A 22,136-nucleotide genomic window follows, 5' to 3' on the forward strand; every position below is an offset into this window, starting at 1 on the left:
TTGATGTCCAACACATTCACTCAGTTATCAGAGTTATCAGTTATCACTGAGGGATCAGAGATTGAATTAGAAATAGAAAACTGTGAATTTCTTCTTTTTTTTAAGATTTATTATTTTAGAGAGAGAAAAAGAGTACTCACAAGCGGGGAGAGGGGCAGAAGGAGAGGATGAGGGAGAGAGCAGACTCCCCACCGAGTGTGGAGCCCAACTAGGGGTTCAATCTCAGGACCCTGAGATCATGACCTGAGCCAAAACCAACAGTCCTATGCGTAACCAACTGAGCCACAACCCAGAAAACTGTGAATTTCTAATTGTGCATGTGTCCTTAACCTTCCAAAATAACACTGTAAATCTAGCAATGGGGATAATAAAATAAAGATCTGGGGACTTGTTCTTTGGTGTAGAAGGTCATATCATAACTTAATAAATGCTAATAAATCCTTCTTCTAAATTTTTTGTTTAATGTTTGTTTGTTGGTTTGTTTTAACACCAAATCCTGACTGTAACTTAAATGATTGAAGAACATAATAAGATCAAAATATTTTTAAAGCAATATATTAATTCCCAATAAATCCATGAAAAGGGGTTTGACTTATTTAATAATCAAGGAAATGCAATCTAAAAATCACAAGATACCAATAAACTACTATCAGAATGGCTAAAATGAAAAAGACAGAAAATGTCAAGTATGGGTGAAGATCAACTAGAACTCTCAAATACTACGGGTAGAAATGTAAATTAGTAGAACCATCTTAGAAAACTGTTGGGAGAAATCAACTAAACCTACACATATGCCAACCCTGTAACCCAGAAATTCTACTCCAGATACATACTCAACAAAAGTACACATGTTGTTCACCCAAAGCTATGGTACAAGAATGTTTATACCAGGGATCCCTGGGTGGCTCAGCAGTTTAGTGCCTGCCTTCAGCCCAGGGCATAATCCTGGAGTCCCAGAATCAAGTCCCAGGATCGAGTCCCACATCAGGCTCCCTGCATGGAGACTGCTTCTCCCTCTGTCTGTGTCTAGCCTCTCTCTCTCTGTGTCTCTCATGAATAAATAAATAAAATCTTTAAAAGAGAGAGAGAGAGAGAGAGAGAGAATGTTTATAGCAGCATTAATCATAACAGTCTAAAATGGGAAAAACCCAAATTTTATCAACAGATAAATAAATTTTTAGTACATTCATACTGTGAAATCCTTTTTTTTTTAAGATTTTATTTATTTATTCATGAAAGACACAGAGAGAGAGAGAGAGAGGCAGAGACATAGGCAGAAAGAGAAGCAGGCTCCATGCAGGGAGCCTGATGCGGGACTCAATCCCCAGACCCCAAGACCATGCCCGGAGCCAAAGGCAGATGCTCAACCACTGAGCCACTCAGGTGCCCCCACACTGTGAAATTCTAAGAGCAATGGGAATGAGCAAACTACAACTTCACACCAAAACATGAATGAATCTCAAGAGTCTATAAATTCCTATTTATGTAAATTACAAAAATAGTCAAAGCTAATCTGATGGTGTAACAAAATCAAGAGAGCCCTTTGGGGTGAGGATATATGAGGGGGCTTTTAAGGAGCCAGTAATATTCTGTTTTTTAATCTGGATGCTGGTTACACAGATGTGTTCATCTCATGAAAACTCATTAAACTATGCATTTGTGCTTTGCATAATTTTCTGCATATATTATACTTCAATTAAAAGTTTACCTAAAATAAAAGCAGTAGGCTAAATCTTCAAAAGAGAATATATTTCTTTTTAAATACTCTTCATGTATAAATTTTTTTTTAATATCATGGTGATTATCTCCTGCTTGCAAATCCAACTAACATGCACTGGTTTGATCCAAGAGCCTACTACTAAAAAGAGATCCCAGTAAAAGCAATTTTCTATTTCCGAAACAATGCAGGAGCCGCAAATGATATGCAGACTTGTTTGATTGAGAAAAAAAAAATGAGGTGACCAAAGGAGACGAGCTAAAGGGAATAAGCAAAAATTGAAGAAAGGATGAAAAGAAACAGAACCTCCTTAAAATATACAAAAATAGCAATTACTCTTACGTGAGCTTTCTGTGGAGCTAAGAAAAAATAACTATTTATTCCAATGCAGATACATGCCTCAGAACCTTGCTTCCCTCCCAGTATTATTTTAAAACACTGCACAACAGACAAAGGAAGAGAGAGTGCCATGGGAATAGTAATTAATGGCAAATGCAGGTGTCTGAATAGAGGAAAACCAAGGGAAATGAAACACAAACCCTTCCACTTCATTAGTGTTCTAAAAATAGTCTCATAATGCAAAGGCTTGCCTTGCTTATGTAGTGTGTGTGTGTGTATATATATATGTATATATATATGAATGAGAAACTCATCAAAATGGTTTTTGGGAATCTTGACCATTACCCAGATATAAATACTTCAGAGATTCAAAACAGAAGTCTAAAAACTGATGGCACTGAATTAGTCAAGCAGTGCTTCAAATAAATAGAAACAGACAAAATAAATGTAAACTCAACTGTCTTTTGAGAACGAACACAGATTTTTTTGGCAATAAAAGTTTATTTATTTATGGGGAGGGGGGACAGAGGGAGAAAAAAACCCAAGCAGACTCTGTACTGAGCATGGAGCTCAATGTGGGACTTGATCCCATGACCCTGAGATCATGATCGGAGCTGAAACCAAGAATCGGATGCTCTAACAGATATCCTTAATCGGATATCTTTTCTATTTGGTTGTGAAATACAAAAACAACACTCCCTCAAGACTGATGAACGGACCCAAACACTTATCCTCTTCTGAACTTGACATTACTTTCATGTTTAACTTGATCTCAATAGGATTCGAGAAAAAGGCAAAGGAAAAGATCTGAATTCCAGGCAACTACGACAGAGGTGACTTTGCAGCCAATGTTCAAATTCCTGTTGACAGGAGAAAGATGGTTAACTGAAATTCACAGATAATCCGTCACAGTTCATGTTGGTCAATGTACAAACTGGTTTTGCACAGAAACATAGCCAAGGAGATAGCCCCTCCAGGAAGAAACAAGAAAAAAGACAGGATGCTGTCAAAGTTGTAATTACATAGACTCCTTGATCTTGTCTACCTTCAGGCAAAGGTGTTAATAAGCAGTGAAATTTGCAGAAGACAGGTAGCAACAAGGAAAATAAGCAAGAGATTTGAATAATCAAGCTTGCAGTTAAATTTTTTCTTAAACCTGGAACTAATAATTCTTGGCTCACGGAATGATAAAAAAATAAAAATTGGTCTCCTCTTAAAGAGGGATTAGAATTAGCTACTAATGATCTGAGCAACAAATAGCATCAAGGGAAAAAAGAAGATCAGAAGTCACCTCCCTTCCCCCAGTAGCAGAGCAGATTTAATAAAGGCATCTATGCTGACCATTCGGCCAAAACCAATCATAAATTGTCGAACACTAACATGGTTAAACAGGTTCAAAGACTGGATCACCATCATCTAGCCAAGCCTAGCTGAAATTGGCCTTACAATTAGCATTAACAGCAAGAGAAGCATTTGCTGGAGGCCTAACAAGGGCTGGCAGTCAGGTTAGTACATTAATCAAGAAATGATGCAGAGGTCTCTCTAAAAGAACTCACAAGTCACAAAATAAATGAATAGCTTGGGAAGGGACTAAATAAACAAATGTCTAAAGAGCATGAGAGCTGAGCATCTACTCATCCATCAAGCATTTACCCTGAGTGTTCAAAACACTATAAAAATGGCCTTCCATTATTTTTGTTCATCCAGCCAAGTCACCTGCCTGGCAGCGGCACCTCAAACTTCCTCAGAGGAACCATCCGTTGCCCTGTTCCACAGAAAACACCAGGCCTGCCCCCAGCTAGGGACAGCCCGGATAATTCTGGCCCCAGTTACTAGTTCCGAGTTAGGAGCATGAGCAAAGGCAGGGACAACCAGAGGCAAAAAACATCCCCAGAATATAGCTGCTTGGCTTGCAGGAAAAAGCCAGTCCCTGCTAAGAGGTACTCAGGTAGAGAAAGCCTGCCTGAGAATGAGGCCGGATAAAAACAGGGTGTAGGAGATGGCAAGAAACAGCCCTGATGACATGATTTGGGCCCCTAAATCCAGCCATGCCTGAAGCTTAGCCCTGCTCTTGGACGTTTTAGCAACATAAACCAGCAAATTTTCTTTTTTTGTTTTTTAAGATGTTTTTTGTCATTTAAGATTTTATTTATTTAGAGAGTGCAAATGGAGGAGGAATAGAGGGCGAGGGAGGATCTCAAGCAGACTCTCTGCTGAGTGCGGAACCCCACAGGTGGCCCAATCTCACTACCCTGAAATCATGACCTGGGACCAAAACAAGAGACGGATGCTTAACTGAATGAACCACCGAGGTGGCCTGCAAAAAAAATTTTGTAATTGTCTTTAAGCTCAATGGGTTTCTGTTATTTACAAACAAAATATCCTATAATGAATGTCCTTGTCTTTTAAACTCCTTTATAGGAATAATTTTTCTGCCAGAGCCCTCAACCTCAATTATTACAAATTTTTAAAAAATATCTTTTGAAGTGAAACATTCTGAGAAATGGATATGAAATAAGTTTGTCCTTTATTATTCCCTGAATCTTAGGAACCTTTTGGTGGCTGGATTATTTCCTCCCACAAAGTAAAATAAGTTTCGTGGTATAGTTGATTATTCACACCAGATCCTAATAACTGGTTGTTTGGGCCTTTAGAACACCCAAAACCTTTTTTGTTCAGCTCTTTGTACATCCCAGGAGTTCACAGGATGAAGTGAAATTTGAAGGTTTTGCTCCTTGAATTCACTTCTTACTGCCTCCCCCACCAAAAGGGGAGAGCTCCAATGAAGAGTACGAGGATTCTATAAGCCTCCCTTCCTTCTGTCCCCACTTCCCCACAAAACAGAGGCCAGTCACGTAGAACCTCAGTTTCTAGGTGCTGATATCAGTGGTCACATTCTGTGGGTTTGTTAAGTCATTCACATTACAAAACCCTATTCTGACTGGAAAACACACACTTGCCGTGGCAGTCTCCACCAGGAATCTGGCCAGCACTCTCTTAGGTCTATCCTGGGTAGAAGCAGTACATCCAGTTGAGTTCACATTTGATTGCCTATGCACAAGGATGTGGGTGAGATGGGAGACTGATGAACCAGGTTCCAAATGGCAAAATTTGCCAACATAAAATGAGAGAAAAGACCCGGAACTACGAGTCTAGAGGACCTGGAACTGGTCCTGGCACCAGCTTTGCTACCAACTACGCATGACCTTGGATAAGTCATCTCACCTTTTACGATGTCAATTTCCTTACTTGTAATATGTGATGAGTAGAAATGGATCAGTGTCTTCACTGTGGGTGATGACTCAGGTAGTGGATGATGAAATCAATTTAGTGGATCAAGACCAACATTAAAAACACTATTCTAGGGCTAAGTAGGGATAATACAAGATAGTTCTAGAGCATCTTGTAGCTCCAGAAGGTAAGAAGACACACACAAAAAAAAATCAACAAAGATGGGCTTATGTCAAAAGAACACAGGATCCAACGGAAAATGTGCCTACTAGTCAGAACTGATACAATTAGAGAGACAAAATAAAGAAAGCACTATTGGACTATAACCCAAAATATGAAATAAACATCCATGAATTCACACTGATATAAATACTGATTAACTGAATAAATCGATAAATGAAGGACAAACCTAACATGCAGAAAATACCAAATCATGTGTGTAGACGCTCCATCCTCAAGGAGGTGAACATAACTCTCTACTCCTTAGGTGTGGACTGCACATAGCAGGTTGGGGAAAGAGTAACATTAGAGCAGAGAAAGCTGACAAACAGTACCTCAACAAGGTGATCAAGGTCACATGGAGAGTGATAAATCATGTTGGCAGTATGTACCCTCATTACGATATGGGGAGAATGGCACTTCATCTCTGTTATCTTTCTCCCCAAAACCCATAACCTAGTCTAATCATGAGAAAAACACCACACAAATGGCAGCTGAGGGCCATTCTATAAAATGCCTGACCAGCAGACCTCAAAATTGTCAAGGTCATCAAAAACAAGGAATCCTGGAATAGAAAAAGTATATTAGGTAAAAACCAAGGAAATCTGGATGACACATAGACTTTGGTTAAAAATAATGTTATCGGTGTTGGTTCATTATCTGTGACAAGTGGAACTTCCTCATGTAAGATAGTAATCATAGAGGAAATTGAGTACGAGGCATATGGGAATTCTAGTATCTTCACAACTTTTCTGGAAATCTAAAACTGCTCTAAAATGAGAAGCTATTTTGGAGTCAGACGGTGATTAAAACAAAGTCTGCGCATTGTCAGAGCAGCTCATCTCTGTAAAGGCTGGTAAAACCAGAAGGAACACTAAAGCTGCAGTAAGAAAAACCTGGATGTAATCTCAGTTCTGCAATTTGCCCCTCAGGTAAATCACTCACCTTACCCAAGTTCGTCAGTCTGATTCTCCCCAACTACACAACACAACAAGGTCAATACCTGTTCTGCCTACCTCACAGCGTTGTTTTGTTGTGAGAAGCAAGGTATATTAATGCAACTTACAAACATGGAAATCCCATACAAAATATGGGGGTTATGATAACCAGATTTCTCTGGTCCTTCCCCAAGTCAGAGCAGGCTCAGGGCTGTCGAGACTCAGTTTGACTACTGAACCAATGTTTGGATTTTCAAAGGGGTCCCTGGACCAGCAGCCTCAGGATCACCTGAGAACTTGCTAGAACCACAGAATCACAAGCCCCACCATACATCCACTAAATCAGAAACTCCAGGGGTGAGGACCAACAGTCTATGTTTTAATACTGCAGGTCATTCTGGAGCTGCTGAAGCTTGGAACCACCCAGAGTAAATGACAGATCACTGGGACTGTGAGTCCCATTCACATGGGCCACATCCCTCCCGCTGGCTTCCTGCCCAACTAGCAACCACGTGGCTCTCATGACCTCCGGAGCCCCCTTCACGTCTACTAACACTGATCCAATCCTTACACAACTCCTCTGAGAGAGGAGGAGCCACAGTACTCTCCACAGGGATGTGGGCAAGTCCATGATATGCTAAACTTCAGTATGAGTTAAGTACCTGGAGCAAGATGCAAGAACATGGTTTTATTTTGCCCAACGAATCTGTGACATTCTTAGCAATGAGGGACAATCAGGGCACCTCTCAGGACCATACACCAAACAGTTTACCAACACCCAAATTCCAACATTCCGTCCTTCTGGTCCCAGGCATTCGGCAGACAAGGTGTCTTAATCTGTGGATCAGAAAAGGCAGATACCTTACACATCCATCTATGCCTATCTACATACACCTATGAAAATAAAACCTTGGGATGCCAGAGAACGAAAGAGACTTCCAGGCCTTTAAACAAGGAACAAATGATGCAGAGCTAAAAGTAACAAACAAACTGGAATGCTACTAGAAAAACAGGAATTACAAGTCCCGAGCACAGCTCCTTAGCAGCTTTGCATGAAGAAGCCCATGCAATCCTTTCTCTGAACCTCATTTAAGCCATAGCTGGTACCCCTTTCCTTTTTCATTCAGTACTAGCATCATTCCCAAAGATACACATATGGTAAATGGAAGCCAATACTGGGCTAGAAAAAGACAGAGTTGAACACCTAATTGGGTGAATTTTTCCCCTGGTTGGAAATACTCTGTGGCTCTCCAACTGTAGAGGATGGATTAGCCCGAGCTTCCCTGAATCTCTACCCTCCAGCTACATCAGACAGCGCCTCTTTCAGCCATTGTTCAACACTCCCTCTGCCTCAAAAGGCGTGACCTTTAAAATCTTACATTTCGAGGTCCTGCTCTGTTCACATCCCTCCCAGGAGCTCTATCCTGCTTTACTCTTTAGAATTACTTTTCTGCATTCACCAGGCAATCATGGAAGTCACATACCCCATCCCCACCCCCTGCCACTGAGGGGTTGCAAAAATTAAATCCAGTGATGTTCTTTGGCAAAGTACTGAGAATAGTGCCTCACTTTTTGTAGATAACCCATTAAAGGAAGCTACTATTATCATCATTATATGATCCTTCTATCTTATGACAAATCTCTCTTCCCCAACCTTCCTCTTAGCTGGCATTTCCCAAGGTACCACATGCACCCATCCCCCTTTTGCTCTGGGGACCTGCCCAAATGTTGTACAGGTTGGGCCTCTCTTAGAAACCTCAACTGCCATAATTTAAACTAAACTCCTGACTCACAGAGGTGATTAACAGCTTTGCCCTCTCTTCTGAGTTACCTGCTAGACATCTCTAATGATGTCACCCATCTCCAATGATGCTTCAAGCTGAGCATGTTCAAAACCAAAAGCTTTCTTTCCCCCTAAAATCTACTCAATACAAGATAGTATTTTTCCTTATAGTATTCACAGGCACCTTAACTAACACAGTCACATCACATAGGCCTGAAGCTCTAAAGTTACTTTTTTTGTTTGCTTTAATATTTACTGCAGAATAATACATTGGTGTGGGACAAAATTCAAGACGTAGATTTTCAATCTCACAACTGTCCTTTTGCCACTCATTTTCCCTTTCTTGGGGAATCTGATGTTACTGACCTCTTGTGTATCCTTCAAAAAATACTTTATATTTATGATACACAGTGAGTACCAGTAAATGTTTATGAACCAGTTGTCTGGCAAAACAAAAACAAAAATCCTGATTTACTGCCTTGGCTGATTTCCATGGTATAAATGCTTCCACTGTGGCCAATTTCAAACTACCAATGCAAAGCCACCCACCGAGGATTAAAAAGAAATGCATACAGTTGGCTCTCACAAACTACTGCAAGCTGGCTTCAGCCCACTGGGTTATAATTGTCATAAATGCATACATGCCTATGTATATATACATATAAAATATATATTATACATGGGTATACTTTCACTCAAATGGAAGCATACCATACGTGGTGCCTTGGTATTACCTATGTAATCTACACCTCGCTTTTTTTTAATTTAATAAATCTCAGAGACTATTCCTAATCAGTAGCTATAGAGCTGCTTCATTTTTTTTTACTTTACTTTTTTTTTGAGCTGCTTCATTTTTAACCACTCCATTATTTATTAATCAGTTCTTATTGATAGACAATTTGATTATTTGCAATTTTGTATTTATTCAAACAATGCTGCAGTAAATAACTTTGTACATAAATCATTGTGCACATTTATATATTTGTAGGATAAAATTCAGAATTACTATATGGCTGGTTCAAAGGGTGCATGCATTTGCAGTCTTGATAGATATTGCCAATTGCTCTACACAGAGCCATTTCATTCCATCCACCATAAATACCTGCTTCCTCAAAAAGCTATTGCCAACAGTTTTATCACATTTTGTTTTATTTGCCAATCTGATAGATGAAAAGTAGTGTCTCACGAAAGTTTTCATTGGCATTTTTCTTTTTATTTATGAACGAAGTTAAAGTTCTCACATATTGAAGAGTAATTTCACGCTCTTTTGTAAACTGTTCATATTCTTTGCCTCTACAGTAACTATTCTTTCCCTTATTTGTTGTAGTTCTCTATATACTGACAAAATTATGTCTTTGGGACATGTGTTGAAATTATCTAAGCTTATTAACTGCCTTTGGACATAGTTTTTTAAAAAAACAGTCCTGCAAAAATTAAATATAGTCAAATAATTCAATCTTTTGTTTCATCGGGTCTGGATTCTGTCTTGAAGGAATTTTTCAACTCCATTATTATTAAAATGATATTTTAATTTTTTTCCTAGTTGTTTTCAGGTTAGTTTTGATCCATGTGGAAGTTATCTACGTGGAAGATATGATGTAAGGCTCCAGCTTTTTTACCTGATTGTACCCACGCCACTTATTATCTCCCATAGAATCATCTTTGCCTTCTCCCTCAAACCTGTCCCCCAGATCCCCAGAGTTCCTAGGAACTGTCTCGTTCCAACCTTCCAATATGTCTGAGTTGTCTTTTTCCTTTCCTCTCCATTGTTCCCTCCCCAGGTCAGGCTCACTGTGTTGTATTCCCAGCCTCTGACCTTCTCTTCCAGCCCTGGAATACGTCCCCTAACGTGGCGCCCACCACCTCACCTCCTTGTTCACTCTCTACAGAATAAAGTCCAAACTCAGGATCCACTCCAGTTCAGCCTCAACCTACCTGTGTGTGCTCATATCCTGTCACTTCTCCCAATTAAAGCAATCCTTATCATTAAACTGGAAGGTTCCTCGTTCCTTAAAATGCTACTATGCCCTGACTCATCCTGCATGCTCTGTAGGATGTGCTTTCTAGCCAGCCCTCTGTTCCCTTCCTTCATCCCAATCCTATACATCCCTCAAGGCTTGCCTCAAATGCCCACTTCCCTGCAAAAGCACCTCCCATCGTTCTTTCTCTGCTCCTCTAACTCGGCAATACCATCTTCACAGCAAGTACCCACCCCTCCTTGTCTCTCACAACTGTGCCTTTATATCTGTCTCCTGGAATGAATGTTCCCTGAGAGCAGCGCTGTGACCAATTTTTTCATGCTCCCTCCTTCTAGGAAGCAACTTATACACAATAAATCATGTGTATAAATTTAATAAATGTAATAAATAAAATGTAAATGTTTTTTTCTGTGCATCAGGATCACCCGAAAGGGCTTGCAAAAACACAGACTGCTGGGCTCCCCTGCAGAGCTGTCAGTAGGTCTGGGGTAAGGCACAAGAATCTGCACTCCTAACAAGTTCCCACATAATGCCGATAGGGCAACTCCTGGAACCCACTTTGAAAACCACTGCCGGGGCAGCCCGGTGGCTCAGCGGTTTAGTGCTGCCTTAGGCCCAGGTTGTGATCCTGGAGACCCGGGATCGAGTCTCACATCGGGCTCCCTGCATGGAGCCTGCTTCTCCCACTGCCTATGTCTCTGCCTCTCTCTCTCTCTGTCTCTCTGTGTGTCTCTCATGAATGAATAAATAAAATATTTAAAAAGAAAAAAAAAGAAAACCACTGCCTCAGACTACACCTCAAGCCTCAGACTGAAAGCTTTTAGAAACTGGGACACCGTATGTCCAAAAATCTCACGGAGGAGGACATCTCAAGTTGGCTGTCACGTAGACATGGGTAGATCTCATCCTGTCCACCCAGTTCGCTCTATAAAGGCAGTGACTGGCCCAAGGCTAAGAGGCAGAGGCACTGCTGGGAGTGGATCCATTCTCTGATTCTCTGGCTCCCAGTCCAGTGCTCTCCCCACACTGAGGAGCCCTGTGCTCAACGGCCTGGCAGTAGAAGCAGAATGACTGGACTGTACCCTACTTCTGCCATCCATTTGTGACTATGAGTAAACTACTTAAGCCTCTCTAGTCTATGACCCCCAGGGGTTCTTTGAGTGGAAGTCCGAGAAACCAACCTGGCAAGTGAAACCAAAAAAATATATATCTTGGACAAATACCAGTGTCAAGAGCACACTATGAAGTCGCACACGCGAGTTGTCTTTCTGATGCCAGCTTTATTCAATCGTAAGGCAAAGTTAATCATAATTATAAAGCAGGTTCAGGTTTCAAAACTCAGTGACATTTCACCATGTGATTAAACTTGGCTTCTTACAATGCACAGAGAGCAGAAGACAAGCCACACAACAAACAGATAACAGTGGGTGTAGGAAGTGAGGGAACCAAACGTGAAGTCAGTCTGTGGGCCAGCGGTTGAGATAAGGCCTCAGTCTGGTCTGGTCTGGTCTGGTCTGGTCTGCTCCAGGTCAGCTCTCAGCACTTATTGCTTCTTGTGTTCAAGCACAGAAGGATCTGTTCTGTTCCAAGATCAATCCGGCAGAGCCTTTAGGGGCAGGTGCCTTTTTTTAAGTGGTCAGATGTAGAGGGGTCAGGTCTGAAGAGTCTGCCCAAATCCTCCCCTTTTTAATGGGATTTCATCAGTCCCGGGCCCCTGCAGACCTCCTCTACTTCTGCCTATTATGGGTTCTGGAGTATGGTCAGCTGATGCTGGTCCCAGTGAGATCTCCTCGCTGCAGTACCTTAGCTGCTTGCACCATTGCTCGACACAGGCCCCTGCTTGACACGAGAGACTCCTTGACAACCAGTTTAAGGAAGTAAGAGGAGAGGCAAGCCCTGGCACAGCTTCACGAGAACGGAAGCCAGACCACAACAATGTGGTGTAGACAGGAATGGTCTGGTCGGACACACCCTCTGCAGCAGAATGTCCACGGCCCTTGGCATTGGCCCCGGAGTCCAGCCCGGCTCACAGGCCTACCCATGGCCAAGGAGAATGGAGCCCCTGTTCTGGAATCAGCACACTAGATGCCAAGAAGTGATTCTTCAAATGGAAATCAGGAAGGATGAGTAGATGCCGGACAACCAAAGAACAAGTAATTCCTCCCCAGCCTCTGTCTGGTCTCCGGTAAACCGAGATGATGACAGCGACCTCACAAGTTACCCGAAGATCTAATGAGGTCGTGGTAAGCAAAGCACTTAGGCCAGTACACGGTGAGTGCTTCACAGTTACTAGCTGCCATTGCTGTTTTCATTATTCTTTGTAGTCATCATCACCACCTCTAAGGGCTGCATGGTTCCCCATTCCCCAATGACTCCAACAAGCTCCAAAGGACATCTCCATTAATTATATATATGCTAAAGATCTGCTGCTTGAAGCAGCTCTGAACCTGTGAGAAAAACCCAAGTGGATCTACCCTATATGCTTTGAGGCCTTCAAATACCCCACACTCACTTGTAACTCAGATGCTAGACAATGAGCTACTCTAGAATTAGAGCTGGGAAGGGATTCTAAGCTACTTTCATGGCTATGCTAGAGAACAGGTTGTTAGATCTCATTCAGTTTCAGTTACAAAGGTGGCAAAAACTCAACTTTGGATTCAATTCCTGTGTAGCATCATAGAAAGCAATTCAAAAGCTCAAAAGAGACGTTAAGCCCCTCCTCCCACTCAGTTCCATCTGGCTGCCACAAGCCACACACACACACAAAACAAACAGGACAGGATTTTGCCTGGGTCATCCTCTGAGGATTCCCAGCCCCATTCTCTTTCTCCTCCTCCTTTAGACAATCAGCAGCCTGGATCATGACCTGTAGAAAAATGGAAATCTTCTCCCCAGAGTCCCAATTAAAATCCAGACTCATTCCCTTTGAGCTACGTGTCCCCACTGTAACTAAAACTCGATCCCCTTCTAAACTGTAAGTTCCAGGAGGGGAGGTTCCACATCTGTCCAATTCACCATATCCCCCTGTACACAGCCTAGCACCTGACACAATACATATTATGTGCGTGAGCAGAAATCAAACTCCCACGTTTTCATTCCAGGGGGGCATTTACTTCAATTTTTATAATGTTTGTGAGATTTAAAAAATATTATTATTTAGCTTTCGCTTTGAAACATTTCAGATCACTGCCCATCACAAACGATTTGGGGAAGAAAAATTTGTTTTCTAAGACTTAAACTGTAACTTTAAATTTTTTGTATTACAGCATTTGATATCAAGAAAGTAAGTATGGGATTCTTTAACTGTACTACATTTTAATACATAAGTGGAGAAATGTTATACTGAGGAATGTGATCCACACATCTTTTAAAAATTAGATTTTAATATGTTAACTGTAGAGAGTAAACAAAATAAATTTGATTTTATACTGACAGTCACAGATCCTTTGATGATCTCTTGGGCTGTTCATGGCAATTTGATTATGTTCTGCTTACATTAAAGCTATTTTTCAATTCAGGTCTACTCTCTGTGAGTAAACAAAGACATCCAGAGAGTGACATAATGCTCATCTAAAAAAATTTTATATGAAAGCAATGTGCTTCTCAGCCGTAAATCCACTTATTATTTAAGAATCATATTCCACTCATATTCCAAGGGTCTTGGGAAGCCTAGAAACAAAACAATCACATTCTGACTCACAAACAAACAGATTTAGGCAGGGTGATTATAAATCAAGTCCAGAAAAATTCAATTTCAGGGTATAAACATTGTGAATAAGAACAATGACATTACCATTGCATTTTCTCTATTTTTCCAAGATTTACGAAATATTTCATCAACTTAAAAACAAAAGAATCAGATAAATAACTAAAGGAACAACTCTCTCATGCTACTACTCCATTTATTATAAAAAATTTTTAAATTTTCACATCGAAGAAGCCCAGGAATGACACTGCAAGACTACAGCCTGCCTGCCACAAGCTTCCCACAAAGAATCATCTTTGAACAAATCAATATTTCTCAATCTTTTCATATAAGAGGAATCATTTATGAAATGAAAAATATTTTACTTCAGACTTTTAAAAAATTCAGATATCTTTAATTTACAAAAAATCTCAGATACATGTAACAGTATACAGTAGCACTACCCCAACAGAATGTAATATGACTCATATACATAATTTTAATGTTTAAGTAACCTATTAAAAAGATCAAAGGAAACAGATGAAATTAGCTTTAATTATATATTACCATACTATATCCAAAATATTATTATTTGAACATATAAACAAAAATTGAGCTAATTTTACATTCTTTTTTGTACTAACTCTTCAAAACGCAATATATACGTTATACTTGTAGTACATCTCAATAAGCATTAACCACATTTCAAGTGCTCAGTAGTAACACGTGGCCAATGGCTGCCCTAGTAAACCGAAATATAGAGAATAGTTTTTAAAACCCCATGAATTAATCACCCAGCTTCAGTCATCATTAACTCATTAACTCATGGATAGCCTCGTTCCCTCTAAATTCTCTGCCCAACCTCAGATTATTTTGAAGCAAATGCTAAAAAATCATAACATTTCATCCATGTCCAAATTCCCTTATCTTCTTTTTTAACAACTGTACAATTGCTCAAATTGGGATCTAAGCAATCAAATATGAAAGCTCTTTTAAACATTTTTTGAAGACACCGACATGATAAGAATTGTACTTTTAATAAAATGCTTCTTTGATTCAGATGTTTATTACACACCTATCTTGTGCCAAATACTGCTCTCGTCCCAAGACACAATGAACAAGACTCAAAGGAACTTCTGGTTTAGTTCCTGGCTGCACACTAGGACCACTCAAGGGGGACTTAATAATACTAGTTCCATCAATGGGCAAATGGATAAATTAAACATGGTATTACAAACTACGGGGTGGTATCAGGCAATGAAAAAGAATGAAGTCCTGATCCAAGCTGTAACAGAGATGAATTCTGAATACAACACTTCCATTGATAGAAGCTAGACACAGAAAGACCACATACTATATGATTCCAATTATATGAAATGTCCCAATAGGAAAATCCATACTGGGGATCCCTGGGTGGCTCTGGGGTTTGGCCCCTGCCTTCGGCCCAGGGTGTGGTCCTGGAGTCCCAGGATCGAGTACCTTATCAGGCTCCCCATAGGGAGCCTGTTTCTCCCTCTGCCTCTCTCTTTCTGTGTCTCTCATGAATAAATAAATAAAATCTTAAAAAAAAAAAAAAGAAAGAAAAGAAAAAAGAAAATTGATACAGACATAAAGTAAGTTAGTGGTTTCAGGGTGACAGAGAAGACTACTAATGGGTGTCATCTCTTTTGTGGGTGATGAAATGTTCTAAAATTAATTACGGTGATGGTTACACAACTGTGACTATGCCAGGAATCACTGAATTGTATACTTTAAGTGGGTGAACTGTATAAAATATGAAAGCTATCTCCATAAAGCTGTTGCTTTAAAAATAAGTAACTGGATGAAGTTTATGCCATTCACACAATGGGATACTATCCAGCTATGATACGGAATGGGAAAAAAAAAAAAAAAAAACTCCTTTAAAGCAAAACAAAACAACACAACCCCAGTGATCAGCTCTTTTTACCCCAAGCCCCTTGATCCAAAAGCTTCAGGAGTGGGGCCTACAGAGGGAAATTTATTAAAAGCGATTCTAATGTTCACCAAATAAGAGTCAGTGGCTTCAGAAAAGAGTCAGTCAAGTGATCAACAGTTACAAAATGGTATGCTCACTGCTCCCTATAAAATGGGTAGGCCCAGAGTGCCAGGAGCATTCTCCAACTTCAATCTGGGGAGACAGCAGAGGACTTCGTGCACAGGATATCCATGCTGAAACATGACAGAAGAGTGGGACTCAGCCAGGTGGATGTGGGTGAGGAAGAGGAGATTACAAAGAGGATAGAAGTTTATGCAAAACTGGGAGGCCAGAGCACATGACACATAGCCCCGCGGATATAGGCAGGGGCTGAATTGAGTTACACGTGACTGGGAAACACAGCAAAGTGATGAATGATGAACTGTGAACCAGAGCTGATTCATGGAGGATCTAGTAAATCTGGTTAAAAACGTGAAATGTTCATTTATCTATAAAAAAGTGAACAAGGGACGCCTGGGTGGCTCAGTGGTTGAGCATCTGCCTTTGGCTCAGGGTGTGATCCCAGTTCCGGGGATCGAGTCCCACATCAGGCTTCCTGCAAGGAGCCCGCTTCTCCCTCTGCCTATGTCTCTGCCTCTCTGTGTCTCTCATGAATAAACAAAATCTTTTCTAAAAAGTGAACAAAATTTAGTTTCAATTCCATACTGTTTTAATCTGTTTTTAATAACATTACCAGATATATGAAAAAATAGTGCATTTAAGATAAAAGACATTTATTCTACAATGTTTGTTTTGTGAATGGGTCTGAGAGTTCCTTGCAGTATCTCCAAGGTGAAAACAATCAGAATGGGCACTCTCTGTGGATTTCAATAAATAGGATTTCTTTCACTTCAACCTAAATTGATGAAGACATTACGGTATTGTGGACCAAAATGTAGAAAACAAAATGCTACATTCCAATGACTTTTTTCCCAGAATATTCTAACAATATAACCAAATATAACACTTTCATATTCTCTCTTTAATTGAGCACCTACTATGGATAGCCTACTGTGCTTGGCGATCTGATGGATAGAAACATGAGGCATGGACACATGCTTTCAAGGCATTTACAGTCTAAAAGGTTGCTGCAGGAGCATTTAGAGCTTTCTGACTCTCCTCAGTTCTAGGAATGGAAACAGAGAAACCAGCTAGCTTTCCATCACTTTTCCTTCAGAGGCATAAAGCATCCCTGTGTTCAGAGTTCATTTACCATAGTGGGTAAGACCCATCAGGTTTCTCTTTAGATTTAGGTGAAAGTTTCAATGTAAGGAGGCAGTACATCTGAATAAATAACAAGCCAGGAGGCACCAGAGTGGAGGAATTGGTTGAGAGCGGGGGGAGATATGAAAGGAATAAAGGGCGAAAGGAAAGAAAGAAATCAATATACTCAGTGGTCAGAAAATGAACTGAGGACTTTCACCTTTTAGTTCAGCCTTGAAAGACTTGGTTTTTCACAGCAAGAGACAATGAACGTGCTTTCTAGGCAACAAGAGGGTAGGCAAAAAGCAAAATGCTCAGTTGCTGAGTAAAGTGCAGGCTGCCAGTGCTCAGGGTTGGGGAATGAAGGGTAAAGGCCGGCACTGAGCCCAGGCTGCCAAATCCTGACTCTAGGCTAAGGACTCTACGACTAAATGGGGAAAGAAAGGACCTGGGGTTTCAGTCTCAGATCCATCTAGTATTAGCTGTAAAGCAGCCACACCTGGAGCTATAACAGTACCTACTATGGGTGCCTGGGGTGGCTCAGTCGGTTAAACGTCTGCCTTTGGCTCAGGTCATGATCCTGGGATTGAGCCCCTTGCTGGGCTCCCTGCTCAGTGGGGAGCCTGCTTGTCTCACCCTCTTGGGCCCTCTTCCCCAACACATGCTTTCTCTCTCTCTCTCCCATAAATAAATAAAATCTTTAAAAATAATAACAGGCCTACTCTGGTCTTGCTCTGAGGATTAAAGGCAATAAGTCATTACAGCACATAGGACAGTATGGCACAAGAAGTTCAGCAGCTTCTGTTGCTGCTATTAATTTCATTATCATTAACTATATAAGCCACTCAGGAATTTTTAGCAACACAATGACAGCATTTAAAGAATTTACCAGCCTGTGATATGCAGGAGAGCCCGAGGGAGGAAAGTCCGCCTGTAAGTAATGTTAGGACAGTGCGCAGAAGTCCCTAAGACCCTGAACTAACAGGGTGCAGGGGCAACAGGAAAGGATTTGTGTGAGAGGTGCTGAGGAGGAGAGAGCCAAGAGTTCCGGTAAGCATAAACTGTGGCCTGAAACAGTAGCGATTGGGAAGTCAAGACGGAATTTTCCAGAAGAGAGGACTGAAAAGCTGATGAATAAGATGTAGACAGAAAAGAAATTCACAGGGGACTATAAACAACTCTCAATTATGCATGGAAGGCTCTTTCAACTGAACAGCTTCCATCTTCCTCTTTATGCACACCCCCATCACTTCTGTGGGCATTCTGGGTTGGAGGGTTCCCCAACCCCTCCTGGGGTACTCCTGAAGTGGAATTAACAGTTAAGAAAACATAGTATATCTAAGAGGCACATTATAAATAAAACTGAATTATTCAGCCCCTCGTGTAGGGAAAAACATTAAATGACCCCCTAATTGGCGCCTGCCTTTGGCCCAGGGCGCGATCCTGGAGACCCGGGATCGAATCCCACGTCGGGCTCCCGGTGCATGGAGCCTGCTTCTCCCTCTGCCTGTGTCTCTGCCTCTCTCTCTCTCTCTTTCTGTGACCATCATAAAAAAAAAAAAAAAAAAAAAAAAAAATTTAAACGACCCCCTAAAACTGGAATGGAAGTAGAAGAAAAAAAGGATCCCAAATTCCTTTCCACCCTATTTTGCCATTAGCCCTTTAGGTGGTAACCATTAAACAAACTTCTCCTTGCCCTCAGTTTCAGTACAAGAGAGCAAAGAGCTGAAATGTAGCATCTTTACTAAAAGGTTGCTGCAGGAGCATTTAGAGCTTTCTGACTCTCCTCAGTTCTAGGAATGGAAACAGAGAAACCAGCTAGCTTTCCATCACTTTTCCTTCAGAGGCATAAAGCATCCCTGTGTTCAGAGTTCATTTACCATAGTGGGTAAGACCCATCAGGTTTCTCTTTAGATTTAGGTTAAAGTTTCAATGTAAGTGAAAGAATTTCCTTTCCTCCTTATTATTAAATGTCCCCCATCTACCAAGCCCACAAGCCATAAGCTCAACCACAAAAATCAATGGCAGTAAGAGTCTCAACAATTCCAAAAACAGTACAAGTAGATGCTTGATACCAACAGCAGTTAAGTGCACAGCCCAACCTGGCATGATTTAAATGCATTTTATCACTGGACTCTATAAGTCAACAACTCATGGAATAGTGGGAGCAGGAGAGATTTCTGTGCCGTGGAAGGAGCTAAAGATTCGGAGTCAGAAAGACAATTAACAAAATCTAGTTCAGCAATTTACTATTGGGGTTAGTTCTTGAACCTAGGCTGCAGTTTCTTGATCTGAAAAATGGAGACAACCTCAAAACACTGCCTATAAGAGGGTGAAGATTAAATCAGCAAATGCAAGCTATGGCAGCCTGGTGGGATCTGTCCTACAATAAAACTATTAATCAATGGCAGTAAGAGTCTCAACAATTCCAAAAACAGTACAAGTAGATGCTTGATACCAACAGCAGTTAAGTGCACAGCCCAACCTGGCATGATTTAAATGCATTTTATCACTGGACTCTATAAGTCAACAACTCATGGAATAGTGGGAGCAGGAGAGATTTCTGTGCCGTGGAAGGAGCTAAAGATTCGGAGTCAGAAAGACAATTAACAAAATCTAGTTCAGCAATTTACTAACCTGGGGTTAGTTCTTGAACCTAGGCTGCAGTTTCTTGATCTGAAAAATGGAGACAACCTCAAAACACTGCCTATAAGAGGGTGAAGATTAAATCAGCAAATGCAAGCTATGGCAGCCTGGTGGGATCTGTCCTACAATAAAACTATTAGCTAGTATCAAAACTGTACCTCAATAATGATAAAGCACCAAGTATTCTTTTGGCTGAGCAATACAGTTTTTAGTATATGTGCTGCCGAAGCGAGCACTAAGCAATACAGTTTTTATTACAAATCAAGCTAAACGTCTATCGGCTGTAACGGTGAAAACCACATTTTAGCTTCTTGGAAGTGGTCCAGCACAACAGAAAATGAACTAGAATTTTAGTTCTGCCAGGATAATCTTGGGGAAACTGGTTAACCTGCTAGAGCCTCAACTTCCCATCTGCTTAGAAATACCTAACTAATAATAAGACTATGATAATGTTTAATGAGATAATCTATATAAATCTCCTAGCACATATCCAGTTCTTAGTAGGTACTCAATCAATCAGTTACTGGTACACGTTAATTTTCCCAACAGGAAAAAAAAAAAAAAAAGGATATATAAGCATGAAAATCAAAACCAGCTGTGAAATCACCACTCTTCATATTTTACAGAGAAGTTTTTATTCATTTATCCCATAATTTTTTCTTGCATCCCTACTCTGTGTCAGGCACTCTTGTTGACTTTGGGAATGGAACGATGGACAAGACAGATAAGGTCTCTGCTTGCCCGGAACTTCCACTCTAGTGGGGGGAAGGCAGACAGTAAACAGCCCCAGGAGATAATTTCAGACAGAGAGGAGTGCTATGAGGAACACAGAACAGGGTGGGGTGCCAGCACGCTGGTCGGGGGGCTGCGGGGGTGATGGGGGAGGAATGATCATTTAGCTAGGGTGCATTTCAGCCCCGGCCTGCCTGATTGGTGCCCTTTGGCCAGAAGGGGGAAATTCATCTTGTATGACATTTAGAGGTAGAGTCTGGATGATCAGAAATCAGACCTACATTTTTACCTGTGTGGGGATCTCTTCTGCAGCTGCAGCTTAAAATATGTCTAAATACCCAACCCAGCGCTGCAACTGTGAGGGTCCGCGCAACATCTGGGGGCTTGGGTGGTGGGGTGGGGAGGGCTTCGGATGCACCCAGCACGGTTCCCGTGCACGTCAAAAGCGACAAGTTCAGAGTCGCCCCCCCCCCCCTCGCCCCGCCCCCCGGTCAGGGTCCTGCTGAGGCTGCTACTTTGTGAGACGCCGGGGCAAGAGGACAAGCGTGCAGAGGTGGCCGGCAAGTTGCATTAACGAAGGAAGGCGGCTTGCCCGGCTTAAGAAATATCTGCACGATCAACCATAACGCCCTCCAGTGACTCTAGGGGCTGCAGACGCTTCCCAGGGCGCGGGACGCCCAAGGGGCGGGTGCCCCCGGCGGGGCAAACCGGGAGGGGGGCAGGCGGAGCCGGGGGGCGGCGAGCGGGCCCGGGCCCCCAGCACGCCCCATCCCGCGGATGTGGCGCCGCCCGCGCTCGGCGCCCCACACAGGCTTCCTGTGTCTCCCGCCGCCTCCGGCGCCCGCACGCCGCCGTCAGTCCCGCCGCACCGTCCCCCCGAGGACCGCGCTCCAGGGTGGGCAGCAGCAGCCCGGCCCTGCCCCGGAGCCCGGCGCCGGCCGCCGCAGCCATCCCCGCTTCTTCCCCGGGTCCTCCGGGGTCTGGGCCCCCCCCCAACCGCGGCGCTTGCGAGCCCCCACCCCCAGGACCCTTCAGGCGGGCGTGCGGGCGCTCACCTGCCGCGCTCAGCCGCCGCGGACGCCGTCTCTGGCTCCGGTGCCGACTCCCGGATCCGTCCACAGAGCCGGGAGGAGGCAAAGCCCGCTCGTCCGGTCCCGCTCCCGCGCCAGCCGCAGGCGATCGAGGCGGGGACGGCCCCTGGCGGATGGACAGCGGGGCCAGAGCCCGCACCGCGCGCCGGCCGCCCTGCGCCGGGGGCCCCTGCTGCCCTGCCCGGCTCGCTGCCGCCGCGCTCGCGCTGCCAGTTCCCGGTACTTTGCCCAGAACTTCTCGGCGCGCCGCCCGTAGGTGAGCGGGAGGAGCAGCGCAGGGGGCGGGAGCAGCGCAGGGGGCGGGAGCGAGGGGGCGGAGCCTGCGGCGGGCCCGGGGGCGGGGCCACGCGGGGGGCGGGCGGACGCGGGCAGAAGGACCGCACCCCCACCAATCAGGAGTCGGCTCCGAGGAAGGAGGCGGGGCGATGCGCTGGGAAGGGGCGAGCGGATTCCGTGACGCAGGCTGGGCAGTTGGGACCCAGGTTCCCGGCAGGTGGGGAGGGAGGGGGGAGCGGGGAGCTGCAGCAGCGTAGAGAAAGGGCCGCCGGCAGCCCCGCGCGCAGCTCACGTGCTGTGG

At 42.9% G+C, this 22,136-nt stretch overlaps 1 protein-coding gene across 3 annotated transcripts in view; it reads right to left on the bottom strand.

Moving 5' to 3' along the window:
• Positions 1 to 21,812, bottom strand: part of OSBPL3 (oxysterol binding protein like 3) — a 179,531-nt gene extending 157,719 nt beyond the window's left edge. For all 3 annotated transcript variants that reach the window (XM_072764574.1, XM_072764572.1, XM_072764570.1), the window contains exon 1: positions 21,524 to 21,812. The gene's annotated coding sequence lies outside the window, so the exon portion shown is untranslated. The remainder of the gene's footprint in view (positions 1 to 21,523) is intronic.
• Between the last annotated feature and the right edge of the window lie 324 nt (positions 21,813 to 22,136).

This window comes from Vulpes vulpes, chromosome 7 (assembly GCF_048418805.1).
Source record: "Vulpes vulpes isolate BD-2025 chromosome 7, VulVul3, whole genome shotgun sequence".
In the NCBI taxonomy this organism is placed as follows: Eukaryota; Metazoa; Chordata; class Mammalia; order Carnivora; family Canidae; genus Vulpes; species Vulpes vulpes.